The 26,091-nt window shown below is 33.4% G+C and overlaps 1 protein-coding gene across 2 annotated transcripts in view; it reads right to left on the bottom strand.

Annotated features, from left to right (window-relative positions):
* Nucleotides 1-26,091, bottom strand: part of LOC106669086 (octopamine receptor Oamb) — a 228,653-nt gene that overhangs the window by 171,866 nt on the left and 30,696 nt on the right. For both annotated transcript variants that reach the window (XM_024229853.1, XM_024229854.1), the window contains exon 2: nt 24,099-24,182. The gene's annotated coding sequence lies outside the window, so the exon portion shown is untranslated. The remainder of the gene's footprint in view (nt 1-24,098; nt 24,183-26,091) is intronic.

Below are 26,091 nucleotides of genomic sequence, written 5' to 3'. Positions count from 1 at the left end.
ACGGCCTGTATGTCTCGATCAGAACTGAATTAGTAGAATTAATTTTAGTATTTTTTAATTGACAAAATTTCTTCTTTTTTCTACTTTTATTACCATTGTACAGAACAATTATTAATTAACAACCTCTACTATGTGTGTGATACTGTAGATAGTGTAATAGTTAAGCTCGCTGTCTCTCGTTTGTCAGTCACATTTCGGCATTTCACCATCTTTAGTAGTTAATCCGGGCATTATTTTGTCAGTATTTACTTTTTTAATAAATTAACATACACGGTTATAAAATGTGAATGGGTATGTAGGCATCAACCACTGAAGATGACAGACTAAACAAGCAAGTACAGAAGTATTTAAAATTATTTTTAATTTTTTTTTTTTTTTTTTTTTTTTTTTTTTTTTTTTTTTTTTTTTTTTTTTTTTTTTAATTTACCTACATACAATTTTGTTAGATATCTTATAAACGTTTAAAATACTAGCATTACACTTGCATATTTTCTACGCTACAGGGAAAAACAGTCCCTAACTCTTCCTAATCGAACTTAACCCGTCGATATCCATATCTAGCCTAACCAGTTGCCAATTCAACCTAACCTTAGCCCGACCTCAACCCTAACCCCTCCTAACCTAAATTAACCTAACTCAACCTAACCCTAAGCCTAGTTAACCTAAGCTAACCCGTCTTTATGTCTAAATGTAAGGTATTGGTTGAAATGAAAAAGTTAGAGTCACGAGCGGGATTCGAACCCACGATCTTCGGCTAAATACGCCGCTACCACTTGATTTTTGTGACTTTCATTTCAACCAATACCTTACATAAAGATCAATTAACTGAGATAAGTTATTTGGTCAATCGGACCACGAAATATATAATGGATTTATGTCTAAATTTAATCTAAACAGCACTTCACCCTACTTATCCTAACCTAAACTAACCCGTCCCTAATCCAAACCTAGTCTAGCCTAACCAGTCCCTAACGTAGCCCAACGCATGCACACTCCACGGTAACGCTAAATCGATGACTCGCAAATGTTAACGCAAAAAATTGGATATATCCACCTCTAAAACAAATATCCATGATAAAAAGATTCTGAAATAGGGAATGAATAATTAAATATATGACACTAGTTCTGTATTAAATATATTTTTAATTACTAGCAGATAGATAAAATCTAACTACAAATTATGTAAATCACAACCAAAATTGTATTAGTAGTTTCAGAAGGATTTAAATATTTTCAATCGACCTAAAATCCATTATCTAGTTGCTCTTATATGTTTTATTTTTACACTCGCAGAAGGAAATTTGGTACTGAAAAGCAAAAATTGTTTAAAAGGTGGCCGTTTTTTCTCGCGACAGAGCACTTAAACTTATGCCTCTGAATTTTAGTTCATTTATCCAACGCTAAAAGGCGGAGGGAAATTCAATTTTTCCTCAGTCCTTCAGCGGAAAGTGGGGAAAAGTTTCAACCATTTTTGCCTAAAGGGAAATAACTGTAAACCCTTTGATTTCAAGTTAGCAGGTCTGTTAAATTCTCGACAACTTCAAAAGCGTCGCAGAGCTAAACGCTGTCCACCCTTCATTCTGTCGGCTCTCTCCTCGACCCACAGGAAGTCCCCCACCTCCTACTTTTCAATTTTGCAACTTCTAAACTCCTTCTTACATTATATGCCATCTTTATTCAAAATAAAGTCGAAGTAACAAGTTATTAATTTAAGTTTTCTGAAGGTGCAATAAGCGATGGAATTAATTTAAAGTGTAAGGATTTTAAAAAGGTTAAACGATCCTCAGTTTAAACAATAATAATTTTTTATTTAACAATATAATAAAAACGAAATTATAAATAAGCTTCAATACTCAGGCTGAAACGCCAATAACCCAAAACATAATCCCGCTAGTCTGACTTAGCATATCTATTTTTTATTTTGAACTATTAGAAACATCTAAATTAATACAAAAAAGACACCAACTAACAATTATTTTTTAAATATCACATTCCACAAAAATTTTTGATTGTAGCGCGATGACGCTAACTTTTCCATCTTAACAAAAACCTTATATAAAAAGTATAATTAATTGAAATGATTAATACAGTCAATTATGACCGCTAAACATAAATGGATTTTGTAAAAAGTTTATACCTTCTTGGAATGATTGAATTTAAATAATAGATTTTTATATTACTCATACCATTACTTCTCATGCTTCTGATTTATTTTCAGTCACTTTCTTCATATGCCTTTTGGGTCCTCTTTTTATTCAATATTGAATTACTTTTTTTCTTAAAGTTAAGCCCCATTCTCTATGAACAGCCAATTGTATCCTTTGAAGACAAATTTTTTACCTTAAACGCCGTGGTTTAATGTTAATGGTTAATTTCTTTACTCGGAAAGCCAAGTTTGGTCGAACGTAAAAGACATCATTATGTTTAGCGCAATAATGAAGTTTTTCAAACTTTAGTTCTACCGTAGATATGGAGTCCGACCCGTATTTGCCACAACAGCGGTACTGGGTTCTTAAATATCTGCATTTTTTTTTAAACTTCAGGTTTGCTAGATGAAAATTTCACGGAAATGTTTTGTTGATTGTTTAGAAAGCCTTTTAAAATCAGTCCGTGCGAAAGAAAGTGTTTGCATTAACAATACTCCAATTACTGTTGTAAATTATTTTTATTATCCTATAATAACATGTGTTGTATTTAGTGACCGTTAATTAAAGATTATTTGGAGATCGTGAGATGCAGTCTTGTGTGATGTATGTTTAGCAAAAAATTCTTTATTGTGCCAACGTTTCAATCTTTATTTTGATCATCTTCAGAACCAGGGATTTACAAACAGTGTTTGGATTATACAAATACATGTTAGATGTGAAAATGAATTTATACAGTGATGCATCCAATATAGAACTTTTAGGTTTATTCAAAGTATTTGTACTCACTCAGTGATCTCACGATCTCCAAATAACCTAGACCAAAAATTGATTTTTTTTAATTTGTGTGTGTAGGAACAATTTATTTTTTATTTTTCCTATTCTTTTGTTCAACTCCGATTGATTTCAAATTTTTAAAGCATTATTTTTTCATGAGAATTAGTTTTTGTCTACGCATCCAAGTTTAAAATATTACATACCAAGTATTTTTGCAATTTTTCAAGGACATTTAGTTATTCAAAAAAGCCAAAATTTTGCAATCTACCGGTGCAATTTTTTCAAAAATAAATTTAATCTAATATAACTAACTTTTGTTGTACTTTCTTAACTAGTACATCTTAAAGTACTACGAATTTGCAGGCAAAACTATTACAAATTATAATTTGTTAATGATTGAAGACAACCTAAAATTGTGACAAAATTTTACACCTTTTTTAGACGAAAAAGAAATATACCTCTCCCGTCTGGGGGGTTACTAAAAAAATAACTAGCCATGGCTGTTTGCCTAGTATTTTTCTAGAAAACGAAGGAAGAATCGTTTCAATATGATGAAAGGTGTAGGCGGAAAGAATACCGGAAGGTGAAAAATATAACTTTCAGTAGAAACGATTTTCCGATCGATCTCGGACTTTTCCCGTTGCCGCTTGATTTACGCATTAAAAATGTTACACCCCAATTCCTCGTGTAGTACGGAGTCTGTAGACGATGTTAGTACCTTATAAATAACGTTTCTTGGTCATGACACTTGGGATTTTTCCCTCTCTAACGGTGGAAGGGGACAAAGTAAGGATTCAACCTTTCCTCCACTACGACCTATAATAGGTCTATTGTGGAACCCCTATGAGTTAGTTCATACAGTGGAAAGAGCGTCATTTCCTACAACACCAAACATTTCCTCGGTGCTTATTTGCGTACTTCTCTACCCATTGCCTGCCGCAAAACTCTGCCTTACGGAAGTGGTTAATAGTTATATGTGCTAGTACTTCATATTCGAAAAGGATATGTTCCGTTATCTCTGAATTTTCTTCACAAAGCCGGTATTTTTCCGTCTCTGCTTTGCCCATTTTCGTTAGGTGGAAGTAACAAGGGCAGTGGCTGATATAGAGGGCTATAATTTTTCCAAATCTTGCTTGCTAGAGAGATCAATCTTCGCCATCATTTTTGAGAGATTTATATATTTCTTTGGCTGTCTCCTGCCTGGTGATTTTGAAATGCTTGAGTTTTTCCTTATTAGGACTTTTTCCAGTTACAACTTTAGCACACTCTTTGGTGCGCCTAGTAGTCATTCCAGTCCTACGAGTGAAGTCTGTCCTTTCTTGGGCAGCATATTCATTTCCTTCATGTCCCGGAAACCATTCATGGTAACTTCGTTGTTTTCCAAGGACCATTAGGCAACTTAGGCCACCCAGACTATACTGAACCGACACTGGGTCGATTATTGAATCCGGCTTCGCCGGTTTGTTGACTCAAATGCGTTAGGCATTGTGCCATCTTCAGTGAGGAACTCAGGAACTTACGTCAAGACAGACCCAATAAGTGACGAGTCACTTTCGTCATGAGGCTACCGACTCGCAGTTCAACACCTAGCATCTATTCCCAGAATAGACTAGTTTGAAGCTAAAAAAATGTACTTCCTTACAGTCTGACATAGAAATGAAAAGCGAAGCCATTTTATATAGGCTTTTATATTTATTCTCATCCCAAGCCAAAGGGTACAGTTCTCGCCAATGATAAATGTTTTGTTTTTCCCAAAAACCCGCTAATCCACCTCCTGCATCCCGTTAATCCTCTCTGATCAACTCTGTCACCCCACTGTCCTTTTTTTGTTGACCAGTCCTGTTCGCCTCCGACTTGCCTCTGATTAATTAATAATATAGTCAAACTAAAATTAACTATTCTTATCCTTGTACCGAAGGTTTAGTTGCATTATTAAAATTAATTAGTCAAACAACATCGCTAATTTTCTTTAGATTAGTAATAGTTTGTGTCGATAAATAACGATACCGATATTTACAAAGCTGGACGTGACATGAAAAGAATCGTAGGGTAAAAATTAGATGCCCCAAGTGGATCATAATATCGCTCCAGATGTGGATGTTGGTTTAGATCTAAATAAGAGCCCTAGGGACCAGGGGCTTTTGTGAATTACAGCCTAGAATCTCGCCACGGCTTCGAACCTGATGTTTTATTCAGAGGCATCCGCGCGGTTAAATAAGCAAGAAAATTATTCAAAACCTCACCCCCTCCGCATTTCTATGGTGCACCGCGGCAAAAGAAAACTCCTCAAAGGGCCCGGCTTGAATTCATAAAGGAGATATATTTGATTAATAATTCTCCATTCCAATAATGATCGAACGGGGAAAAACTGTTTTGAACGGAAGATTCACCGAATAAACGGCAGTAAAAGTTCAGAAAAGGATTGGGACCACTTTCCCATTTTCCCAAGGGGCTTTATAAATTTACTATCTCTTTCTTGCTTGGATCAGTGACCGACCGGATTGTAATTTAATTATCTGTCATGGTATTTTCTCGCTGTTCCTTCACATGAGCATACAGATTTATTTTTCCTTTCTTCAGAACCGGCTTCATCCAGCATTAAGTTTTGCTGTCCACCAAAAAGTTTTGAACTTATCAACATTTATTTCAATAACTATTAGCATCTTACTAATAGTTATTACTAATAATAATTAAGTTTTTTTGGCCAGTTAGCATAGGGCTATTATCGTTTTGCCTATGCCGCATTTTTTTAATTATCCATATTGTTGATGTTTAACCCTTCCATATGTGATTAAAATATCCTAAGTCAATTAAAATACACATTCATACTATTTAAAAGATTATTTAACGTAACTTTGCTAGGTCTCAAAAGTTCTCGATATAGTGTTGAGACTCCATTTCTACCACTGCTCTAAAATTATGTACACCCTAAACCTACGGTTGGGAGGACAGCAAGACGATTTTCATCTTGGCGACCTCCATCTATTCACGCCAATAAATATATTCACAAACAGTAAAAATCATACATTCACTATCCCAACGCTTCGACAGATCTGTAGGTACACGATATTCCACACAGACCGCGTATATACACACTTAACCACTCAAGCAAATAAATACTTTCACACAATTGGGTACCACCGGGGTTTTTGATATTACTCCGGTGACTAACCCCTTATCATACTGCAAATAGATACAACTGAATAACCTAGACTACTTTGATGTTATTGTGTTTATTTTCTTCGCGTATCGAATCAATTTCTTATTATAACCACTACTGTGCCTTAGAAGTTGTTTATGTTGTTTGTAGGTCCACACCTTATTCTTTCCGGTATCTCCGTGGTTCTCTGGCGAGGAGATTCACATGTGCTTTATCCCAGGTGTGGCCATCCTCAGGCGACTCAATGTGATTCTTTCTAGTTTCCCATTTCCTTCATGACCCAAGATTTGACCGACGGTATTATTTCCTATAGTTTATCAGTCGTGGTGGTCCAGCAGTTCTGCCATTCTTTCCAGCATTTGCTTTCAAGATAATTTTGCTCACATCCGGTGAACTCACTGATGTTTCCATGTCATGTTGCATCCTTGCTGCTCGTTTCAATGTCTGGTCAGCTTTTTCTTTTCTATCTATGCCAACCTGTCCGGGGATTCATGATAGAATTATTTCTTTCCCTGGGTGTTTTAATTTATTTGTTTTCCCTAGAATTTCTTGGATTACTGGATCCATGGAAAACATACGGATTCTAAGAAAGCGTTGAGCGATTATAATTACGTTACAATAATAATTACTATCACAAATTTCACCTAACAACACGCAAAAAATAGTTTTCAAAATGCGATAAACTAGATTACCAAATACAAATTCCTCGATTCCCTGAAGTAATGAGTCTGAATAAGACATGAAAAAAACGTTATAAAATGGTATGACCTCTCGCGATACCTAAGGGTTAGTTAAATTTTAGAACTAATTTTCCAATTAATTTTTAAATGGCTGGAAGAGTTTGACACGACTTAGACCCAGGTTTGCCTGGTTTTGGTATCGCGGCAATTTTCGCCCTTTCCTGAAGCTTGGGAAATGCAAAGATCATAATTATAATTGCTAAATAATTATATTTGCAAAAGTAATGAGCCAACTTTAGGATATTTCGTTTAAAAAGTTTTTAAATATCGTCAACAGGAAGCTATGCCAAAATAATTTATGCTAGAAAAAATTTATAAATAAGAATATTACCAAAATGTCAAAACGAAAAGAAAGTTTTAAAAGACAGACTCATCCTGACTGAAAAATATATTTATTAAAATAAAAAATACACAAATATTCTTAGAGAGAGCAGGTTTTTTCTAAACACCATAAATTTTCTTGGAAAAGCTTCAAAATCCGGTAAATGTGGAATCCTTTTTCACCGCATATTTTTCAAGGTGCACACCATGCCCTGAAACCCCCTCGTTTTAAAGGGGAGTGAAATATCTAAGGGCAGACGTTCATCATCCCGTTCAGAAAGGGTGACAAGCCTTGCTACTTAAGATAACAGGGCAAGCAGCCGGATTAACCCCGTGCTCCTTTATCCAAATCCAAAAGGAAACCGAGCAAGTAAATTTTTAACAGGTTCGGACAAAGCTCTTTAAGTAAACAATGGGCAAACGCGAATCTGGGCGTTTCGTGACAAAAGCTTTAACTGTGCTAAAGCCCCCGGCTCCAAAGGATTTGGGGAGAATGTTTTGTCGCAACTTTAAGAAAATAAATGTGGCCCGTACGCCTTGTTTACACTTGTTAAATGCTGATAAAAACTAATGGCAAAGGCCAAATGTATTCAAGCGGGTTTTAATTTAAAACCTTTCCATATATATTTCAGAAATTAATTAATTATTTATAAAACATATTTGGTTTTAATTATTTCCATAGTAGTAAGTTAAACTTCAGAAATAAAAATTCTACTGGTTACATGTGTATTAAAAATAGCTAAATAAAATAAAATAGTGAAATAATAAAAAATAAATAAAATGCCCTGTACTGCTACTAAATTGAATGTGCTAACAAAATAATAGTTAAATGTAAAACTATTTCAATTAACATAACTAATTATAAGAAATGATTTTTGGAAAGTTTAAACAATACTTAATGGGCGTTTTTTGAACAGAATTCAACCTTCTATTTATTCGTCATATTGAAATTTAAAAGGGAAAAAGACACGAAAAGAAAAACTTCCAAATAAACCTGGAACTAAATACTCAGAACCCATGGAAAAATACACCAGTATCTTCCAAGGTGAGATTCACGCAATCGAGAGATGAACTCAGTTCAACTTGACTAAAGGGTATAAAAACAAGAACATAGCCAGATAGCCAAGCAGCCATCAAAACACTAAGCTAAATAACAGTTCAAAGATGGTATTGAACTGCGAAACCAAATTAAACATAGGTACGCGGAACAAAGTCAGCCTTTGCTGGGTCCCAAGCCCATGGGAGTAGAAGACAACGACAAAGCGGACACCCGTCCAAGGAAAGGAGACGCTACACCGCTGATAGGACCCGAACCCTTCTGTGGCATAGGAACCCACACTATCAATGAATGGAATTCACTCATTGGACACAGACAATCCAAGAATCTCCTAACAAATTTCGGAAGAAAAGAAATTACAGAATGTGTCAAAGGATGCAGGAATAAACTGCGAATTTTTATAGGAAAGAGAGAAAAATACTTTCAAACCAATAAAACAATCTATTTTTAAAATATTATACTCAAGCTACTTGACTAATACTCGTAGACTAATAACGAAAAACCGAACTTACTGAATCAAAAAACTATAAGATTTCTTCCAAGACAATGTACAACGCGCGATGTCAAAACTTTCAATTTTAACCACTAATCAAAAATAATCCAAGAATCCAAAACTAGAAAGATAAGGTTCTCTCCTCATCATAAACAACTGTAGTTTCGTAATTACAAAACATTTTAAAATATCTCTGTACTTATCAATGAGAAATTAATTAAACAAAAAATCAAGGGAGAATAGGGGATAATTCACTGCAATGATGGAATAATGGCACTGGTAGAAAAGAAGGCAAGGAATTAGAATTTAAATAATCATTTACCATAGATTATGATTGTCTTTGTTCTAAAATATGTTTAAAAATTCGTTCATCAAATGCGTTTATGCGTCGAGCAGAATTAAATTTTCTTCTTTACACCTATTTCAGCAAGATTCATCAACTGGCCATTACACTCCAGGAGAAAACTTATTAACAAATATTTCGTTCGACATTGTGCCGTCTTTTAGCCTTAATTTTGAGATGGCCAATGTATTATATAAAGGTTCTTTGTCCGCTGGCAGACCCTTTTATTATTGGCAATTTAGAGAACTGTTCCTACACAAAGGAGCATCCCTGAAATTAAAACCTTTGGTTTTAACAAATTAGATTATTTCAGCCAATGGTAATTCCTTATTGCAAATTTTAAACATAAACGACAAATGGATTTTCATTTATTACCCTTTAAAATTACAAAATCATAATAGTTCCTTACCTATTTACATAAAACCATACGTTTAACATAATTTGAAAATTAAACTTATTAAGTTTCGTTAAAAGAATCGATTTTTTTAAGTTTTTCTTTGAAATTAAACAACAATCTTTTCTCATATTAGAATATTTAATAAAAAATATAATTCAGTTCGCGATAATACAGTAATAAAACTATATTAAACTTTGCATATATCCGATTTTGTAAATTACATTTTAGCATGAAATGTACTTGTATATAAACTGAAGTAGAAGAAGTTTATAGAAGATCTATTTGAATGTTTATGAAATTATATATGTTATGAAATTATAGTATTTTAAATTATAGGCAGTATTTTTTTTAAATATCTATCACTAATAACTAGTTAATTATGAATCACACAAGTGATTAAATTCAATTATCTATATAAAAACGCCTCGAGAGAACTTCTGAAAGACATTAGGAAGGTATTGGTGCACAGTTACAATATCTTTTTAAAAATACCGCCAGTAAGTACATTTTGCCCAAGTGGCCCATCAACTTTTTCACCACGCCCACAGTTTTTGCTTCAGCCTTAAAATGATTCGCCCCCTTCAATCCCCGAGTTGACTTTGCAAATTGGGTTTCGTTCCTCACCCCGGCCCATTGTAAAGTAAGTTTTTTAACCGATTATAGCGATCCGACGGTGTCTGTCAAACCGGAAAAGACTTAACGCGCTTTATAAACAAAACACCTATAAATCACGACGAATCAAAGAATTATAGGCAATTTTCAGTTCTTTTTATGAAATTGTGTAATCTATAGTATCTATAGTAAAATTGAGTCCAAACTACGGTTCATTGCATAATATTAGGAAACGTTCAACATTTTAACAAAATAAATAAAATGATAAAAATAACTGTCGATGGAATAGAATTAAAAAATGAAAAACATGTAAAAAACGGCATTTCATCAAATTTAGTTTGGCGGAAACAAATTGATGTCATTAAGCACTTTTTTAAATTAAAGTTATTTATACAATTAGCCTAGACAAAACAATTATTTCTTCCTTCGCGCGTTATTCCACAAGGTAACTGTTTATTAATATAAATAATGTCTCAGTACAGCTATAAATAAAGGTAGAGTACTGCAATAAAGTTAGATATAGATGGCATGGTACAAATCAAAAGCTCTTGATTTACAGAAAAACGCATCCGATACAGAAAGCCGCTGTAAACAACCTGTTGGTGCTGAAAGCGTTCAGCTGAGTTGCAACATCTATTCTTCCTCGGAAAACACTTCCCACGGTTGCCGTAACCCACAGATGACATATGTGAAACCCTGGTTGAAAATGGCCGAGAAAAATAAACGATAAAGGATTGTTTAGAGACAAGATGATCCCAGGGTTTGGTAGAGGCTTCATTGATTTCCCCTGGCCAGCCCCCTCCCAAAACAACCCCTAGTGACGCCTCGAGTGTGACCCCTTGAGATGATCGAAACGAAATTCATTAATATTATTTATTGCCTCTGACAGCTAATACCAATCAAACTAATCCAATCAGAAATATAAACATTCATAAAATACAATTTCAATTAATTAAAAAGGGTCGACTCATCCACCCCTTCAGATTTTACGCACTTATAGTAAAGGCCCGACAGAAAAAGAGACATACAAATCAACCGCTGAGGATGGAAAAATATCTAACAAGAATTTAATAACACCTGCGAGAAAATATCTTCTTCCTCGACACTTTCCTGCGTTTCAAAAAACTCTTCTTACAATTAAAACTAAGTCCAATTAAAACTAAATGATAAATACAGGATGAGATGTGAAACTGTTAACTTCATCACCAAGAACCTTCGAGTATGATTCTACCTTCTAGCAGCCCTGAAGACGGACATGTGTCACAGGCGTAAAAGATGATCTTGGAGAATTTCTGGTTATATAAGGTCAACATTTTCGCATTAAAATCAGAATATACAATGAATTTTTTTTATGAAGAAAACAGCGCAAATAAAAACAATTAAATGTATTTCAAGTGTTACTGTTTGAAAAACGTTAATATGCACTATACAATCACCGACAGCTAGGCACTAAAAACTATTTTATTCCTTATACTCCATTTTCCCTATTTCCAAGAAACTAGCATTTAATTGTTCATTAAACTATTATTTAATAAAAAACATTCTCATTTACATAGAATTACACAGATTTCGACGCCCCATAGGAAAAACGCATTGTTTGTTGTTGTTTTTTTAATTTTTTGGGGGCTCCATTAATCGCGTAAATTTGAGCGACAAAAACTTCACATCAAACTAAATTAAACCTTCAAAATATTAAATTAAGGTTCAGGTTTAAAACAATTGTTCTCGGGGCGTCGGTGACCGCAACTAGCGTTGACACGGCGCTCATCACTGTAAGGTAAAGGTCCCGGGTTCGAATCCAGTGGCCCTGCATCCCAACCCGACATACTGGCTGGGGGGGGGGGGTAAGTAAAAAGCCCCAAGAAACACGGGCACCCCGAGGGTTGTTTAACCTCTGCTCATGCAAACCCTCACAAAAAATGCTTTAAAGATTAATAGAGTTAAAACATTAACGCAACTTAATAACTTGTTGTTTACCGACATACTTACAAATCGGCTTTTTTCAAAAACACCGGCACCCCGAGGGTTGATATAACCTCTGCTGTTGCGAACCCTCGTAAAATAAAAATTTAAAAAAAAAAACAATTCTTCTCTATATCTCCTTTGTCATTACCTCTCAATAGTAAATTATAAAATTATTTTTTAGACATTAATTTTTTCGTATTTAAAATAAAAGTCATTTTTACACACACCATTGAATCTAATGAAGCTAATTTATTATAAATTTTAAGAGAAGGCAATTAATAAAAAAATTTAAAACTGAATTAGAACTGTTTGGCATTTAATTTTTTTAATAAAGCCCGTTGTTGATTAAGATTTAATTACTCTTTATTTTAAAAAATGTATTTAAAACAAAGGTAACTGCAATTGTAAACATCAGACGAAACATAGTGGAGCTTTTACCAGTAGAATAAATTAAGATAAAGTCAGTGCATTTTTCCTGCGTCGAAAATGTATAACCACTGTTTTTATATAGAGAAAAGCACAGGTGAGTCAAATTTGAACGCAACTAATGCTTTTTTCCTACGTGTGCCCTTAAATGTCTCACCCTGTACACACTGTGTCCCGTGAACAGACGTCAATATTTTACGAGGATTTACTGCACGTCAAAATTGACATAAAATTTCCTATTGTCTAAAGTCTGATTTTCAATTCCAGATATTTTACTTTTATTATTCAATATTAATCCTACTGTAAATTTAATTACATCGATGAGATTAATTTTTTATTCAATTTTAATCAAAGATAATCAACAATCAACAACATCAGTTGGGAAATAAACTTAAAGTTTTATGTTTTCAAAGTGTTTGTCAAAAGTTTTGGTAAGATTTTCTTAGTTTTATAAATTCAAACAAATACGGAGCTCACAAAAAATTTGCCTCTATTAATGAGCTCTAAACACATTTATTTAATTTCTCTAAGGTTTATTTCACCAATGTAAAATTAACGTTTATTGCTAAAAATTTGGTTTTTGATTACAAACGGTTCAAAAAAATTAATCATTAGGATTTCGTAAGTTCTCTTAACAAATTAAGATCGTAATATAAATTAAACCAAAAAGACTCCATGGATAAAAATTGGGTATAAAAAAGCTTCTAAAAATTAATGTTAATGATCAAAATTTCCGCCTTTTTCAAAAATGCAAATTTGGCAGCGCTCCCTGACATATTTACAGTAATATTATATTTTGTTTTCTTTAGATTTTAATTTAAAAAATTATTCTCATAGAAATTTACATTGGAATTAACATTCAATGAGATACAGTGGAGTTTATGAAAAAATCTGTGAAAGGTTGAAGTTACACAAAAAGTGAAATACCACGAATAGAATTGAAAATCAGACTCGGGACCATAGGGACTTTTAATCCAATTTGACAGGCAGTATAACCTCCTGAAATATTTATTTCTGTTCATGGAACACCCTGTATAATATTGAAATTCAAATGGCGTGAAAATAGTAAAACGTAAGTCTAGCTCACTGTCGACCTAACTAGGTTTCTTGGTTAGAGCTTATTTGTTGGGCAAATCAGTTAGTGTGTATTCTTATGAAGTTAAGGAATGACAATAACATGAAAGGACGAGTACTTCGACAAAAGGAATTTGAACATCGGCCCGTAGTGTAAGGTTCCAAATAATGCTCCTTATCGGTGATCTAACGGAAAATTTTAGACCGCAGTGACTGAATTCTTTTGAAATTTGAGCATTTTGTTGACACTCACAGATCCAGTCCATGGACCCAGGTAGATCAAAGTACCACATTATAAATTAACAGTTTGTGCAATTTGAAAGAAGTGATGGATTGTTAAATTCCTGTCTTTTTAGTCTAGTTTAGGGGTTTCTTTTCAGTCTTTTATTTACTACTTCTGCGGGATAGACACATTATTAAAACAGAGGTTGGAAATTCTCAAATGGCGCATGCATGAATTATGTTTGATTAACATTATTCTCCATCTTTTGGCCCATTGCTTGGATGTTGGAATAAATATGTCGTCTAATGAAGAAATGTGTTAGGATTTAGAGGAATATCGGCAGTACAGTGTATATAGGAGAGGAGCTGAGATGCTTCCTTGCGGTAGCCTAGCTCCAGCAAGGAAGAAGAAGATCTGCACCTTCTCAGACTTGACAATAACTATCAGATAGTTAGGATCATAGTATCAAGTAACAGGCTGATGAGAAGCCTTCAACTTGAAGAGAAGCCTAGGTACCAGACTCGATGAAATTTAAATTGAAGTGAAAATCATTCATTAAACCAAGTTTAACCTGATTTTTCAGCGCTTTTTATCTATTATTGATTACTCTTCACTACACTAGACGACACAAATGATACATGTTTGTTTTATCATTCAATCGTACATTTTTGGCAGTTTGTGTCAGTTCTTTTTACTTTTAATTATTTTATCATATACAATACAGGGTGTAGCGTAAATAACAATTTAGATAATCTAATCAGTTATTATTTAATTACAAGTACATCTCTTAATTTGCCCAATAGATGTTTAAATCGTCCAGCTACAAGAGCAGGCAATGATAAAATCGATTGTCGCAATAAAAAAGATGTTTGGATCACGGGGATCATGCTGAAATTATGCACATTGCGTCGGGGTTTCACTCTGGAGATCGGGTTAAAAATAACACGAGAGAAAGTCAGCAGGCTCGCGATAAAAAGCTCCAACTTTTTCCAATCGCCTCTCGACGTGACTTTTCTTGCTTACTCTGACTTTTTCTCTCCTCCATCAACAGGATTCTCAGAGAAAGTATTACATACACCCCTTTTAATGCGGATCAAATAAAGTCTAGGCAGAAAAAAAAGAAGAAACACCTTAAGTTTGTTTTTAAAGAACAGAAGAATACTAAAAAATAAGCCCCTCGAGGATCAGTAGCACACTCCTGTTGAAAAGGAAATTTAGAAAACTTATAGTGTTTTATAAAAATATTTTCATATATGATTTGAGAGAGGAAAAAAAGCTGTTGAACATTTTCTACGTTTAAAAGAATACTTTTTTTTGTCTAATCTAGCGTGTTCGATTAAAAGGAGAATAAAACAAAGTGATATTTTAAAGTTCTAGAAACAGTAATCCCTTCATAATTTACAACGCTTCAGGATGAATCTCTTTTCCTACTTTCGGCAAATTAGAAATAAACTTCAACGAAAACAAAGCCCGAGCGTGAAATGGAACACCGGAGGTTTTTTTTAAGGGAGCAAAGAAAACTTTAGTCACACCCTTTTCCTTAAACCACCCGAGGATAAACTCCAGATCGGTGAAAAATCCACTGTTCCCTACCTTAGGAGTTAGTAATCCGACACGTAAACAAAAGATTTGGCCCTTAATAAATCAGGTTGTGCCCTACAGAAAACTCCATTCCAACTTTTACTCCTTAAAACCAGTGTGAGGATCATTGTGATATTTAACCAAGCCCTCTTGTCGATCGAAGAACAATAAAAGTTATTATGTAAATATGTGTTAAATAATTATTATAATTAGTAAAGTAATAGAAAATGTTGAAGAATTTGGATATAGATACTTAGCTTTCTCGATGGATTGAAACTATCATGGCTAACACTTAACTACGGATTAAATCTCTTCTGAATATAATGTTATTAAAACCACATCACTTTAATAAATATGTAGGTTTTTTCGAATTTGATAAATCTTTATAAACAATACAATCAAAAGAGAAAAACCCTTGTATCATACGAACTGGCCTCTTTTTGTTTCCTCACGTGTCTAGATTCGGCAAAATGTCTTCCATTGTTCGTTTCGTTATTGTCCGTCCCGAACAATTGTTTAGTTTCAATTGGTATCGAAAAAAAATTAATGGTCGCCAGCTAAGGGCGACGAATAACAACGTCCTTATTACAATACATAGTCATACAGCAAAAAAAATACCAATCGTATCCATAAAAGTGAACGAGTCAGCCTAACAGAATAATGACATTAATAATGTCAATGACATGTACATAATCAAAATTATAATTTTTATACTTTAATTATCCACCATAAAAGGATGTTTAAAAAATATACCTTTTATTCCAAGGAAGGTAAATACGCTAATTTTATTTAATTTGTTTAAATAATTAATTCTATCTTGTAGTGTACGATCTAAGCTTGTTTATAACTGTTCGACAGTCTCTATAAAGCCTTAGTTCAATTAATTCTGTAGCTTGGTTTCCGACCAATTTGAACTGCCTATCCTAGCGGTTTGGTCTGTCAGAGGGGTTTCGCCCTTTCGCCGTTATTAGTGGTGGGCAGACCAAAATGGTCGGAAACTATCAAGATAGAGATTCATCATATCCCCGAGAGGAAATCTCACAATTCAATTAATCCTTTCGAAAAAGAAAGACGTTTTCGGGCGAAATTCTCGTCAAATTGAAACTTTAGGTGTTAAAAAAATACAGCTTCTGGGACAGTTCACAAAATTATTAAACAGAAAAGAGTCCTTGACTGGCACACCACGTGGCGTTGGTTTGACAATTTTATCAATGGAGATTTGTCTTTGCAGTGGAAGAAAGGCTCACAGCATGAAAATTGATGAATTTCTGCAGAAAGCTGTAGAATCAAATCCACCCTAAAGAACTCACTTACTAGCAAATGCGGTGTCGCAAGAAACCATTATCCGACATATAAAGACATAGGATATGAAAAAATAATTACAAACTTTTTGAAATTTTTGTCAAAAGGTCATATGTGACGGAAAGACCGACCGCAAGGAATAGGAGTTGTACGCGGTTATCAGGACTTTAAGATCTGTCGGGTTTATTTGTACAGAATACCGCGAAAAATCACAAAAACACCCAAGTAAATAACACACCCACTAGTCTCGAGAATTGGGCCGAAAACCCATTCTTCTTAAAAATCTTGAACGACCAAACCCCGTCCCTAACATGCCCTAACGTACCCTAACGACCTTACCATTACCCGACCAAACCAGTCCCTAACCTAACTCGGCCGAAACCCCCAATACTGGCGCACTCCCTGGTGACGCAAAATCGACGTCGCAGGTAAAATAAATTTGTTTATCCATCCGAAAAATATTTCCATGTTAAAACTAATCTATTACGAAAACAAAAAAAGGAGGTTGAGTAGCTGATTACAAAGTGTCCCTTAATAATGGAAGAAATTGAGAAGCGAGGAGGGGTTTGGAGGCCTAAAACCTTTGGAGGAATGGGGTTAGTGAGAACATCAATGTATATTGTTGTAGCGCAAGGTATACTGACGGAAGTGGATGGAGGAGACCAAAGACAAGGTCTGTACAGACAAGAAAATGAATATGATAAAAAGGTTTACTCGTGCAATCCTGATACTTGTGGACTAAGATCAAACTTCTTTTTTTTTTTTTTTTTCATTAAGGGGTTAGTGTGAACAAAAATCCTCGCCTTTTTTGAAATTGTAAAAGAATCATTCGTCATGAGTTTGTTTCTTATGGATTTCTGTAAAAATTGTATACTAGGAAGAAAACGTCCAGCTGCACCAAGAAAAAGATAGATTTTCGGGTGAACGAACTCAGCGACGCCTACCATACAGACCAGACCTTACTCCTGTCCTTGCCTTGTTTCGAACCAAGGCCCACTTTGGTCAAATGGCAAAATGGACAAATTTGCGTGCTTGTATAAAGAATTTTTTTAGCCATTCCAAGTAGCACAGGGATCGAGTAGATTACTAAAAGTAGGATAAAAACAATGGCCTCTATTAATTTTAATATTAATTTTATTTTGTAGTAAAAAATTAATTGTTGTTGTTGCAGAAAAACTGTTTGAAAAGATAAATAATGTAAGATTTGTCAGAATTATTCAAATGGAATTTCGTAAAACAGAAAGGGCTGTTTATGCTATTTCCCAAACAATTTTATACAAGTTTTCATTGTGGGCTGTTATTAAAAGTTACGGAACATATTTTTTCTGATCTTTCTACACCCTCTTTCTAGATTGTGCGAATATCACGCAGGCTTCTGTTTCCGCATTTCTCCCCCCTTGTCGACCACGGTAATAAATCTTTTTAATGCATTAGCGTGAAGGATTGGTAGCGTTCCAGACTTCTCTTGGCTAGGGGAGTCGCAGGTCACGCGGAAAATTGAAAAACCAATGAATGAAATCCTCCACTCCAGTTTAAATAATAAAGTATGTTTTTCTTTTTTAAAGAAGCAGGCTTTTATAAATATATTAAAAATTAAAAGTTGTACTTTCTTTTCTTTAAAATTACGGTGGTTTAAACAGTTAATGCTAAACTACTGCCATCCTGGTTTAAAGCGCTCAATTCATTAGCCCATGATTTTAAAATTCACTTTGTGTTCTTCTTTAAAAACGATGAAAAATGGTTCCATAAAATCTCGGCTTTTGAACCACCCATTCTTTCTAGGCATTTTGAACGTAGTACCGAATTGGTTTTAGATCCATTCAAAGGCATTTTTCGACTTAACCAATAATAATCTAAAGTTGCACTATATCAAATTATGATGGATCTTCTGGTTCAAGAGGACCTCTTCCATTTTTTTTTTTTTTTTTTTTGCTGATTGTTTCAGAGTTCCGGATGTCTCTTTTTGGGAATTACTAGGGTTTTGGGAGCGTGTTGATTTTAATTCCCCGGATAGTTCAGACCTGGTTGGTTTTACAAAGAGTGCACTGGAGCACCTATAGTCTTCATTCACATATTTCTTTTTTTTAGTTTCTGTATAAAATCAACTTTCTAGTATAAATAAATTTAGCAAATATTCAAGTCCGTACTTAGGCCCCATTTTATAAGGCCCACATTTGTTGCGAAAATTATTTATGTCAGGACATACACTGAAGTTGATTACTTGAATAAGCCTTTAGCTATGGAAGAATTGAAATCTGTACTGAAAAAGCACCATGTGGGAAAGGTGGAGGAATGGCATACCCTATGATTTGTATAAGGAGAGTCACATTATGTTTCAAGAGAAAATTTTGCAATTGTTTAATTCTATTTTTGAGACTGGAAAAGTCCCTCAAAACTATAGCGAGTCTGTTATATTGTTAGTCTGTTATTGCACAAAAAAAGGGTGTAAAGAAATAGTAACTATCGTGGTATCTCGTTTTCAGATAATATAATCAAATAGTTTATAAACATTATTCTGGATAGACTTAAAACTTGGATCGAAAGAGAAAAATTGTTCAATGAGTATCAGGCAGGTTTTCGAAAAGGATTCAGTACAACCGATAATATCTGTAATTTAATGAATATAATGCAAATTAAGACAATAAGAAGACGCAGCAAATTTTTTTTTGTTTTTTATAGATTTTAAGTCTGCCTTCGACTCCCCTGTGCCGGAAGAAATTTATTATAAATTATTTAACCTGGGAGTTTTTAAAAAATAATGAAATTAATTGGGCAATATTATAAGAACACAGAATGTGCTTTGTAGTCAAAGGAAGGGACAACTTCTTTCTTCGCAACAAAAAATGGTGTAAAACAGGGATGCCCATTATCTCCTCTTGGAGGTGGTATTTGGATTGGCATTCTGAGTATAAGATGCCTAGTTGATGCAAATTATATAGTCATTTTTGCAAGTGATACAGTTACATTACAAAGGATGATAGATAGAATATACGAGTATTGTCAGGAGGTCCGAAGTCGTCGAATGTCATGTAAAATATGCTGCAAGTGCCTTTAATCAATTCTCTAGGAATATAAATGACGACAGTTTGTAGAAATCATGTTTTCCTTCATCATTGTTATACGAGTATTGCCTATTGTGAAACCTCACAGTTAATTTAGATAAATCATATTTTATGTTCTTCAAAGGAATAGGCAAATTGTCTCAGAATGAACAATGGAGGTATAATGGGAAAGAACTCGAAATTGTTTCACCTTATACGTATTGGGAGTGGAAATGACACCACAATTGTCCTTTAAACGATATTTGAATGGGAAGCTAAAGAGTTGTAAGATGGGAAGAAGTTCTTTGCGGCCACATTTTTTTAATGATGAATACCCATAAGTGCAAAGTATAAATTATTTGACAGTGTGTATAAAGCAGTAATTTGTTATGCAGCACAAGTATGGGGATACAAAGAATATGATGAAGTCGAAGCACTGAAAAAATATTTTTTGAAAAGAGTATTTCATTTGCCTCGACATTGCCCCGACAAAATTGTTCACAGCCGATTAAAAAACAACTAATAGACTATGTCATTGACAAAGAAATATATTGGTTCAAAAAAGTAAAAGATTTGTGCAATACGTTTCGTTACGATGTAAAAAAGATCTACATGAATAAGGATAAAAAGTAAACGCAAACTTTTATAAATTTTAAAAAAAATTTTGACAGACTTTTTTAATTAAACGAATTAATGCACGATTTCATCAAATGTATAAAAAAGTCACAACTAAACGATAATAACAAACAATATTTTATGTCAATTGTGATGAAGTTATGAATTTAAACTACTCAGCTAGAAGTGAAGGTAGGCATAAATGTTCATTATGTAATTTCCATGTTGATGAGAATGTATATCATTTTGTTTGTGAATGTCCAATCCTAAACGAGTTCAGATATAAATGGATGAGATGTATAGTAATATCAAGGATTTCATGCATTGAATATTTGAATTGTAAGAAAAAATGGTCTGAGATAGTTAATTACATTATTGATGCCCGTAAATATAGAAAAGCTTTAATAAATGAATATAACTGATAGCAGGTAGTAAATGTTTTGTTAATAGATTTATTACTGAATTAATTTTTGCATGCTTACTGAACAAATAATTATTGAATTAATTAATAATTGTTATAATTTTAGTTAAGATTTGTTGATAATATTTATTTAATATTTTTAAACTAACATTTTTATTATTAAAATTATTTATTTAATATCTCCTGATAAAAACTTAAATTTATATTTATGGAAATAAATAATATGCAAATAATTGTTAAAATGTGATAGCATAATAGGTATTACGCTGTGTTACAAATTGAATTAAGATTTATTACCACCATTATTAATAGTTTTTATATAAGGTATTGGTTGAAATGAAAAAGTTAGTATCTCGAGCGGGATTCGAACCCAAGATCTTCGATAAAATACGCCGCTGCTCTAACCACTTGAGCTAGCGTGACTTCCATCCACTCGGACACCAACTCCCCATCTCAACTTACAACTTTCTAATTTTGAATTTCAAAAAATAGCAAAAAGTAGGGAAAATTCGAAAAGTAGGTTGAGATGGGAAATTGGTGTCGGTCCACGAAATATAATGGATTATTGATAATATTTATTTAATATTCTAAAATAAAAATTATTATTACTCAAATTGTTTATTTATTATATATATTTTATTATTATATTATTATATTTTATTATATATATTATTTATTATATATATTTCATGTTAAAAACGTAAATTTAAGTTTATAGAAATAACTTATATGCAAGTAATGTTTCTATACCAGATTATAAAATTGTTAAAGTATGATAGCATATTAGAGTTATAATTATTAGTTATAATTTCAGTTGAGATTTATTATCACCAGTGTTGAGTATTGTTTGGTATGCGTTGTTGAAAGCCTGAATTAATGTTTTCCATAGTAACTTATATGTAAATATGCTCCTAAACAAAATCATTAAATTGGTAAAACATGATAATTTATTAGATATTAAGCCTCATCAGATGGGCTACAGGCTTTGGGTTTTAAGTTATTGTGCATTTAGCACTCAACTTTTTTTTGTAAGATCTTTTGGAATGTAATAATAATAAACACTTTTCTATTCTATTCTATTCAATTCTACTGTTACGATCCTTGGCAATGTTGGGAGAGTCAAAGAAATTTGAAATCGTCTACGAAAAACTTAATTATGTCAAATTGTAGGCTATTTAAAATTGTTTTGCCCTGTTGATAGCCTTAAAATAGGCCGAAAGATTAACAGTAACAACTGAATTTGCTTTTTCATTAAGACCACACCGTAATCCAAAGTATTCGTGAGTAGAAAAGTCGATACGTCCAACACTTAAAATAGATAAGAAGAAAATTAGGTGCTGGTCCATTGAATGAGATAATAGTCACTTTTGCCGAACTTTCGAAGATATATTTTCTCTTTCCTCAGGTCTTTATAACTCTTATCTACTATTATAATATATCATGTTGATTTGATCTTGACAACATTTGAATCCAAATAAAATATTCTTTAAAGTATACTATCACAAGTTGTAACAATAAAAAGTTTAAAAACACCAAAAGCTGAAACCGGTTTTTATATATACATGTTAAATTATAATAGTAGATAAGAGTCACTAAGCGCTGAGGAAAGGAAAATATATCTCCGAAAGTACGGCAAAAGTAACTGTTGTCTCATTCAATTGACCAGCAACTGATTTTTTTCCGATCTTTGATCTATGGTCGATCCAATACTCAACAACTTAAAATAGATTCTTTTGATCAACTCCGCCAATTGTAATTGGCCTCTTTTCATTTCCGTTCGTTTTGTTTTTTTACCTTTTTTTAATATAACAATTGTCATCACATTACTTGCCATACTTATTACCAGAATCATTTTTATTTCCTCATTTATTAAAAATAATTTATTTATTTTAATCAAGGAAAAAATCATTATAATTTTATTATCAGACCCTACGGCACACATATATCGAAGTGGTGGTAAAAGTCTTCCCGAGTTCTGGTTCTTTAGACATCTCTTAGTCTGGGGGCCGTAACCTGTTTTATTGGCAATATCACTGCCAACTCCAAGTCGACTTAGCCAGGTCTCAATACCGCTCGGGTACGATTTCATTTCCCGTTTATTCCACGTCCCACCGTTCTCAAACGATCCCAAAAGGTGGAATATATGACCGGATCATGACATCAATTTTATTAGGACTCTATTTATGCCTTTCCATTGTGATTTTTTTTGTTACTAATTTTTTATGGCTCACCAATCGCTTTACACGAATGGACAAATGTATGATGTAAAATGACAAATTTAAGTACTGAACTAAAGACTGAAATCTTCAAACCTCTCATGGATATCTTCCCAAATTAAAAAACATAAACTATTCTGGAACAGTCTTTATTATTAAAACTAAACGAAAACCGCAATATTGCAGCAATATCTCACTGGCACTCTTAACACGACACGCAAGAATGGCACACTTACGCAGAAAACAAACACTTTGAACCCTGAAGATGATCTCAATAAAGATCGAAACGTTGCACGATAAAGAAAATGTTTTTCTGAAACCTACATCACACCAGACCGCATCTCACGATTACTGAATAATCATCGACTAATGGTCACTAATCACCACACTTATTCAATTTATTGAGTTTCTCAAAACGGGTACTTTTTATATATTTTATGTTTTATTTCTGCACACTTGTTTTCTTTCCTCTCTTTCTCAATAGGTCAAAATAGTTTATTATTTTTGTTTATTTTTATTTTCAATAAAAATAAATCCTTATTGGCATAAGCAGAATGTTGCATTTGGTACGTTTTATGTGGCCGACAGAAAATTGTAACAACCCCCTAATCAAAATTCTACTTTCGGAAATATTCCATCCAAACCGATCATAAAAACCGAGAATCATTTATTTTTAAGGAAAATGACTCGATTGGCCAAGAGTTTCACCGCGTCGAGGTACGTGTGCGACATCAGGTGTCTCCTGGGTCGTACGTGATCCTACGTTATGTATGCTGCCCCAGGCAATATCTACTTCAGACTAGAAATAAAAATATAGCACCATCCCAACTTTTCAACACCTATTCAATATTTTTCCAACGATTCGAATATGGGGCAGCGAATTGATGAAAATCGGCGGAAAACGATTGAAACGAAAGAGCTTAAATCCTAAAAGAAAGACCGTCGTCTTTATAAAGGTTCCAGGACAATTTTTTACAAAGACTTATCCTGTATACCTTTTAGCCGTGTTAGTTGGTCGCTATTCAAATTTAATTTTAAAAAATGACAATTACCCTACCTTAAAGAAACAGGACCAATGTTTTCCCTGATTTCAAAGACGGCGGGGTCGGGGTTGCTAAATAATATAATTCGAGATAAAAGCCGTAATAACTTTGTTCAAAGATAAGATGGGAAATTAGCCTATTAAATACCTGCTGAGTCCGGCGGGGTGATGTAGAAAATCAAAGATGCACGACGTTGCATACGCGAGGATTTGGTCATGATCTTGACGCGCACTGGAACAATCAACATAAAAATCATATGCTATGAACGTAAAATAAAGATAAATTAGGTAAAATAAAGATAATGTAGGTAAAATTCTTAAACGAGAAAATGTTTAGAGTAGTTTTTAGAGATGCGTGCTCACGTAGAAACATCCTCACAAAACTAAAGACCCGTTCCATATTGATTATCATACAGAATGCATATTTGACTGCACAGGTACATTGAGAAAGTTCTTCTGGAAGCTTTCTGTCATTTGCTCCATTTATTGGGGACAACTTCTTGCTTGGAGGTTGTAGGAATAACCACAATGAATTGGCACCAACACATCCTCCTGACATGAGTACTACAGAACCCTTATGGGTCATGGTAAAGAGACAGGTTAGACATCGTTCGCTGCTTTCAACAAGCATTGTACAGCTGCAAAACGAGAGGTTTTAGAATGGGATTCTGTGTAATAAGACGTAATCCGATGCCTAGTAGACTTAAGTAAGAGAGGTAATGAATTGTTAGCTAAATATTAGCCTATTACTAAATGTTTTTCCGTTGTTTTTATATATTTATTTATTCATTTTATTGCAGTTCAACGGGTCAAATGACCCAAAACTGAACAGTCAAGAGCATATAAGACATACATAACAATTTCATTTTGAGCAGCAAATATTTATATGCAAATCTTTACACTCCACAAGAAAAGTGACACAAATCGAAAAATTCTAAAAACCGGATTAGTTAGTTTTTTTAAGTATTCATGTGTGTGATGCTACAGGAAAAATGACACAACTGTAGGTGGACTCTTGCTAGGCAGCACTGTCACTTTTGGCTGGAACGTACTGTCAACATTCACGAAAAGTTTCATTTCTTAGTTCTGTTGAGCTTTAAAGCATCCTTGCGAGTATTTATCAGGAAAAGCGGCACATTCGAATTATGTCAGTTTTTTCTTGTTTAGTGAAAGATTTTAGGCCCTACCGGAGTCAGTTTTTCACATTATAAAAACAACTGTTAAATCACTTGTACAAATATGTTTTTCTTAATGTGAACTTAAGATAGGCCCTGATGATGACCTTAAAATAAATCGAAGCCTTGGCAGTAGCAACTGAATTTGCTTTTTTCTTCAGGACCATACCTTAATCTAAGTGTTTCGTGAATTATATTAGTTTCGTTTCTTTTATTTTAATAATATTCTTAATTATAATATGATTTTCTTAATTTTTTAATAACTTTGTCTTTTAATTTTCACATTATTTTATTGTTTCAATGATTTTTTTTAAATGTTTTATAATTACATTATTTTTAATAATCAATAAAACGTTTATTTCATTAATTATTTTGGTATTTTATATAACTAATTAACCCTGATTCGAGGAGGAAAGAACATTTGGGTCAAAAATAATCTTAGTAAAACTAACTACATGGATATTTATGCTCGTTTGTTAGGTTTGTATGTTATTATCCCCAAAAAAATTAATGCCCTTTCAGTCATTCATTAATCACCATTCTCGTTACAGAAAACAAACTTAAATTATTGAGAGCAAGAAAAGTGTCACAACTCAAAAAATGGTAGTTTTTTTAAGGGTAGTACAGCTAGATTTTTAAAGTTTTGTATTTTCGCTTAAGTCTTGGAGTAATGAAACACAGTATTGATGGGTTATTACAGTTTTTATTGCCAACAACCGTAATTGCGTGTACTTAATGCATAAGTTAAAAAAAAAAGTAAACTCCCATTTGTCTCTCCTGTAAAATTTTCTTTTGTTGAGATGTGTCACTTTTCTTGTGGTATGCGATATTTTCATTTAATTTAAGGTTATTATTGTCGCGCCAAGACTGGAAAGCGTCTAGAACCTCCTGCAGTAAACTAAATTGCTCGAATGAGCAAGTTGGATGAAAAAATTTTATGTCGTCAGCTAATAGTGAAAATCTGGT

The sequence above is a fragment of the Cimex lectularius genome, unplaced genomic scaffold (assembly GCF_000648675.2).
Source record: "Cimex lectularius strain Harlan isolate CLEC.00 unplaced genomic scaffold, Clec_2.1 scaffold319, whole genome shotgun sequence".
Classification (NCBI taxonomy): domain Eukaryota; kingdom Metazoa; phylum Arthropoda; class Insecta; order Hemiptera; family Cimicidae; genus Cimex; species Cimex lectularius.
The sequence above is the reverse complement of the archived record's forward strand: the minus strand, read 5'-3'. Positions and strand labels throughout refer to the sequence as shown.